This window comes from Halichoerus grypus, chromosome 13 (genome assembly GCF_964656455.1).
Source record: "Halichoerus grypus chromosome 13, mHalGry1.hap1.1, whole genome shotgun sequence".
In the NCBI taxonomy this organism is placed as follows: Eukaryota; Metazoa; Chordata; class Mammalia; order Carnivora; family Phocidae; genus Halichoerus; species Halichoerus grypus.
The window spans coordinates 9,855,090-9,861,712 of NC_135724.1; the positions used below are offsets into that span (position 1 = coordinate 9,855,090).

At 35.8% G+C, this 6,623-nt stretch overlaps 1 pseudogene; it reads left to right on the forward strand.

The window, feature by feature from the left end:
• The first annotated feature begins 529 nt into the window (after positions 1-529).
• LOC144379830 (large ribosomal subunit protein uL6 pseudogene) lies at positions 530-5,694 on the forward strand (annotated as a pseudogene).
• Positions 5,695-6,623: the final 929 nt, after the last annotated feature.

The window sequence follows — 6,623 nt, forward strand, 5'->3', positions numbered from 1 at the left end:
CATCAGTTTTCCATTTGATTGCACTCCTCTGGTTCTTCAATAACCTTGAAATAAAACTCATATCCCAGGATACACTCCTTACTAGCCCCTTCTGGGGAAAACCTGCAATAAAGGAAAAAAAAAAAAATCTTCCAAACATTTTGGAAGATTTTTGATATGCTAATGATATGTACTCTGCAGTTTATAGGGACCATTTAGCATGGAGACTCAATCCTATTCAAACAGCACACAAGCATCCTTGGTATTTATTCTCTCACTTTCAGTAAAGAACTGGGACAATTAACGCAAAAAGAGGATAAATTCCAGGTCTCATCATTAACTTGCCATTTTTGTTCCTAGTTCTTTATTATCTTTCATAGAAATGATAGAGTAACTTCCAAATTGAATAATTTAGAGGATTCATGATGTATACATCCCCTCCTGAGCCCAGATCATTACTGATCAAATATTATTTTGCCCAAGTTTTTCAGTAAAGATCAACCTAGGTTACTTGCTATTGTAATTATGATATCTCTCATAGTCATTGAAATATTATTTTATAAGGCATTGTTGTAGGTAACTTACTTTCAAATATGAACAGGAGGCTGATTGAACTTCTGCAACTAGCAATACAATTATTCACTTTTTTTTTAATTGAATGATACTGGTTTTGTGCTAAAGTTCATGAAAGACTATGGTAGCCTTTGGTGGCAGCTGTAATACCAAAACGAGGTGTTCTGGCTCTGCCTCCAGCTTGTCCTTCAGGAAATTCAGCTCCTTCTTATGCGGCACAGTGTTGAGGCAGCAGGCTGCCTAGGACAAGACGATCATTACTCAGATTTGTGTCCACAACCTCTACCACAGTGCATCACACATCAGTCCTCAAGGCAGATGGTGACACGAGTCATTCCTGACTCCAGTCCCTCTCACAAGAAGAACTAGCAATGATTTGTAGACAAGATACCATTATGAATCTATCAGAACCTGGAGATGAAGCTGCAGCACCTCTCTGGACTCCAGAGACTGAGAAGAAAAGCATTACAAGTGTGTAAGAGGAGAGGCTACATTCTGACCGCATCACCGTCCCCAAGGCTGGCACATTGCCACACCAAGTGGGGCCCCCAAGGCCTGTAGGTTGTCTGCTGGGCAAAGAGAGCCCAAGATACATATCCAGCTTCCCCACATTGTGAGCTGCTTCTCAGGAGGCTCACTCAGGTCTTTCCTCATAGAGATCACTGAAGAATCTGTGGGGCTCAATAAATGGGAATCAGGGAAAGACACAGAAGAAGACAGGGACTTAAGAGAAACCAGTATTTAGATCATGGTGGACTGCATTCCTGCTTGTAGTAGTACCAGCCAGTGACTCTGCCCACCTATTGATTTCAATAGAAATCAATAACAGGAGGAAAGCTGGAAAATTTACAAATACATGGAAATTAAACAACACAATACTGAAATACCAATTGACCAAAGAAGAAATTTAAGAAAGGGTATAAAAATATATCTTGAGACAAATGAAATGGAACACAACATACAAAAACTTAATAGATGCATCAAAAGCAGTTGTAAGAGAAAGGATTATAGCTATAAATGACTGCATTAAGAAAAAAAAGATCTCAAGTAAACAGCCTAATAGTCTCAAGGAACTAGAAAAAGAAGAACAAATTAAGCCCAAATATAGTAGATGGAAGAAAATAATAAAGTTTTGTATAGAAATAAGTGAGAGAATAGGAAACAATAGAAAAGATTAACAATGTTGTTACTAATATACTAATACTAATACTGTCTTTGAAAGGCAAAATTCAACAACTTTAGCTAAACTTACCAAGAAAAAAGAGAGGATTCAAATAAAGGCAGATATGAAAGAAAAGAAATCACAATCGATGCCACAGAAATACAAAAGATTATGAGACACTACTCTAAACGATATACCAACGAATTGATCAACCTAAAAGAAATAGATATATTTCTAAAAATATACAACCTACTTCATGAAGAAATGTAAACTCTGAATATACCAATAATAAGTAAGAAGGTTGAATTAGTAATTAAAAAAAAAAAACTCCTAATAAAGAAAAGCCTGAAACCAGATGGTTTCACTGGTGAATTCCATCAAACATTTAAAGAAGAATTAACACCAGTCCTTCTCAAACTCTTCCAAAAAACAGAAGAGGAGGGAACACTCCCAAACTCATTTTACCAAACCAGCATAACCCTGATACCAAAGTCAGATAAGGACACCGTAAGAAAAGAAAATTATAGGTCAATATCCTGAATATAGATGTAAAAATTCTCAACAAAATACTAGCAAATGAATTCAACAGCATATTAAAAGGATCACACACCATGATCAATTGGATTCATCCTTGGGATACAGGGATGGTCAAATATGCAAAAATCAATAAATTGATATGCCACATTAATGGAATGAATGAAAATCACATGATTATTTCAATAGAAACAGAAACAGCCTTTGACAAAATTCAATTTCTTTCCTAATAAAAACTGAACAAATTGGGTATGGAAAGAATGTACATCAACATAATAAAGTGTATATGATAAGCCCACAGCTAACATCATACTCAATGGTGAAAGATTGAGAGCTTTACTTCTAAGAGCAGGAACAAGACAAAGAGTGCCCACTCTCACCATTCCTATGCATCATAGTATTAGTCAAAAGCAATCAGGCAAAAATAAGAAGTGAAAGGAAGGAGTAAAACTGTCTCTCTTTGTAGATGACATGATTTTACATACAGAAAACCTTAAAGACTCCAGTAAAAACTGTTGGAAATAATCAATGAATTCAGTAAAGTTGCAGGATATAAAATCAACATACAAAAATCTGTTGCATTTCCATACACTAACAATGAAATTTCTGAAAAAAGAAATAAAGAAAATGATCCCCTCACAATAGCATTAAAAATAGTAAAATACTTAGGAATAAATTTAACCAAGGAGGTGAAACATCCATACGCTGAAAACTAGAGAACACTTATGAAAGAAATCGAAGGAGACATACATAAATGGTAAGATTTATCATGTTCATGGATTGGGAGAATTAATATTGTTAAAATGTCCGTATTACCCAATCTCAGTCATACTTCAATAAACCTGGGGGAAAAAAATAACACAAAGTGTAAACTATTAAAAAGTCAATGAAAGCTTGGAGAAAATAAATATGTGAGAGAGCATTAGGATAAATCTCTTCTAGTTAGGGTGATGTGATTACTTTGAAATCTTGTCTTTATCCTGGATATACATGCTTGAATTCACTTCTCATAAAAGCCAAGTAAGCTCTGGTTTTATCAACCCATTTACAGATAGCAGCTATAAACTCCAGAGAAACTATAAAAATAAATGGTAAGTAAACAAGCACACTACCACTGGAAGACACTGAGAAATGATTCAAAGGTAGCAGAACTTCCAAAGAAATTCCTCATTGGAAGAGGGAATGGCCCTGGGGACTTGGTTGTTCTCACCGCTTCTAGCCGAGATGGCAGGTCTCAGCTGTACTGCACGTGGCCGCTACGAGAGAAAACTTCACTGGACAGTGAACGAGGAAACTGGGAAAGGGGAGTGTGAGAGACTGGGGCACAACTCTGCCTAACTATCTGGCCAAACCTAAACACAAATGCTGAGGACAGAGTCTTACTTGTATACAAGAAGACACAGTCGCTGAACAAAGTTGGCCGGCTACTCAAAAGTTTGACTTTAAATCTGAGAACAATCAAGTTAATTACCTAGTAAAAACAAACAAAACAGAAAGATTCTTTGGGGTAAAATAACAGAATCCAGATTCCCACAAAATGATTTTTGCAAAGTCCAGGATACAATCTAAAAATCTTAATACATGAAGAAATAACGGAGATGGAAGCTATATTCAGTACTAAAGATGATTATATGAGATTGACGATGAGAAGATCCAGATTTTGGAATTGGGAGACCAGGATTTTAGAGATTTATTTATTTATTTGAGAGAGAGAAACAGAGCGAGAGCATGCGTGGGAGCCGGGGGAGGAGCAGAGGAAGAGGGAGACAAGCCGACTCCCCACTGAGCGCGAACCCAATGAGGGCTAGATCTCACAACCCTTAGATCATGACCTGAGCTGAAATCAAGAGTTTACCACTTAACTAACTGAGCCACCCAGAGGCCCTGAGACCCCCGAGGATTTTAGAACAGCTATTATAATCATGCTTTGTGACATAAAGAATAATTATCCTACAATAACTGAAAAATAGAAAATTTTAATTAACAAACAAAACTAAAAAAAAGCAATATTTGAAGTTTAAAAAGACCAAACAAAATTGTCTGGTATTGTTATAGCAGAATGAAGACAGCAAAAAGATGTGAACCTGAAGACAGATACACAGAAATGATTAAAAAACTGAACAGAACACTAGTAATATTTGAGGGCAATGACATACTCATATTTGGAGTCCCAGAGGGAAAAAAAGGAAAAATAGGACTGAAAAGATACTATAAAAATAATCACTGAAATTTTCTCAAATTTATTGTCAGTTTAATTTTTATTCAATGACTTCAGGAAACCTCAAGCAGGTTAAAAAGGAAGAAAACTATGACTAGACCCACCATAGTCGAAACAAAGTAAATCGAAGATAAAGATAACATCTAAAGGCAGTGAGAGGAAAATGACACTGCATATCAATGGAACAATATTTCAAAGGATTCATGGCTTCAAAAATAATGGATTTTAGAAGATATTGGACCAACATCTTTAGTGATGAATGAAAAAAAAAAAAAAAGACACACAAAAACAAAAAACCCAACTGTCAACCCAGAATTCTATAAACCACTTCTAGCCTGAGGGTTGTCTCAGGAAAAAGAAACAGTTGTCTCAGGAAAAAAGAAATAAAGATATTGTATCATAAACAAAACTGGAGAAAGTGCTCTCCAACTCATTTGAGCTACGAGAAATGCTAAAGGATGTACTTCAGGTTGAAAGTCAATGAAACAGATGGAAACATATATTCAAGAAGGGATGAAAACCATCAAAAATGTATTGCCTTTTGCCACATCTTCTGTGAGAACGAAGACCATTCTCAGCAATCAGACTGTCGACATTCCGGAAAATGTCAACATCACTCTGAAGGGACGCACTGTTATTGTGAAGGGCCCCAGAGCAACCCTCGAGAGGGACGTCAATCACAGTGTAGAACTCAGTCTCCTTGGAAAGAAAAAGAGGAGGCTCTGAATTGACAAATGGTGGGAAATAGAAAAGAGCTGACTACTGTCCACAGGATCTGTAGTCATGTACAGAACATGGTCAAGGGGGTTACACTGGGCTTCTGTTACAAGATGAGTCTGTCTATGCTCACTTCCCCATCAACCTTGTTATTCAGGAGAATTGTTCTTTTGCTGAAATCTGAAATTTGTTGGGTGAAAAATATATCTGCAGGGCTCGGATGAGGCCAGGTGTTGCTTGTCCAATGTCTCAAGCCCAGGAAGATGAGTTAATTCTTGAAGGAAATGACCTTGAATTTGTATCAGACTCAGCTGCTTTGATTCAGTAAGTCACAACAGTTAAAACCAGGGATATCAGAAAATTTTCAAATGGTGTATGTTTCTGGAAAAGGAACAATTCACAGGCTGATGAATAAGATCTAAGTTGTCCAGCTACAAAAAAACACAAGACGCCTGGATGATTTTTCAGACTTATTTGTGATATTTCAAAGATGCAATTAAAACTGTATTGATTTGGGGCTTTTTCTTAAAATTTATATATATATATATATATATATATATATATATATATATATAAACAAATAAACTGCTATTGCATCTGCCTTCTTAATCTACTGGAATTCATATATAATAAAATAAAAATGTGATATATTTAACTGCATACAACTAAAAAAAATAATTGCATTGCAAAACCACCAAAACAATAGACAGAAAAAATGGAAAATGAGAATATAAGTTACTATATCATTGATAGAAGACTAATACCCCAGTAACAGGGAACTTCTAAAAATGTGAGAAGAATATACAAAAAACCTCCATCCTCCATAACAATAGATAAAAAACATAGATAATTTACTAAAAACATTCAAAGTGATTTGAAAATATGGAAATATGTTCAAAATCACTCATAATCAAAAGATGCACACAAAAGCTATCATACCTATCAGAATGGCAAAAATTAAGAACTATAATAACATCACTCTGCTAGCAAGAGTATAGAGAAATGTGAAGTCCTACATATCTAATAGGAAAAGCTTATTGGTAAAATCCTTGTTGAGAATTTTGAAATTTCTAACCAAACTAGATATATGTTAACCTTTTGATCCTGCAATCCAAATTCTAGGAATTTACCCTCAAGAAACATCTCATTCAGTAGAAAAACAGGGTTGCCTGGGGGGCTCAGTCAGTTTAAGCGATTGCCTTTGCCTCAGGTCATGATCCCAGGGTCCTGAGATTGGTGGGCATCAGGCTCCTTGCTCAGCAGGGAGCCGGCTTCTCCCTCTCCCTCTGCTGCTCCCCCTGCTTGTGCTCTCCAGCTCTCTCTCTGTCAAATAAATAAATAAAATCTTTAAAAAAAAGAAAAAGAAAAATAAGTGTGTGTTTTTTAAACATGTCACACATTCTTTTATATTTATCAGAATTCCATTACTATTTTATGTTC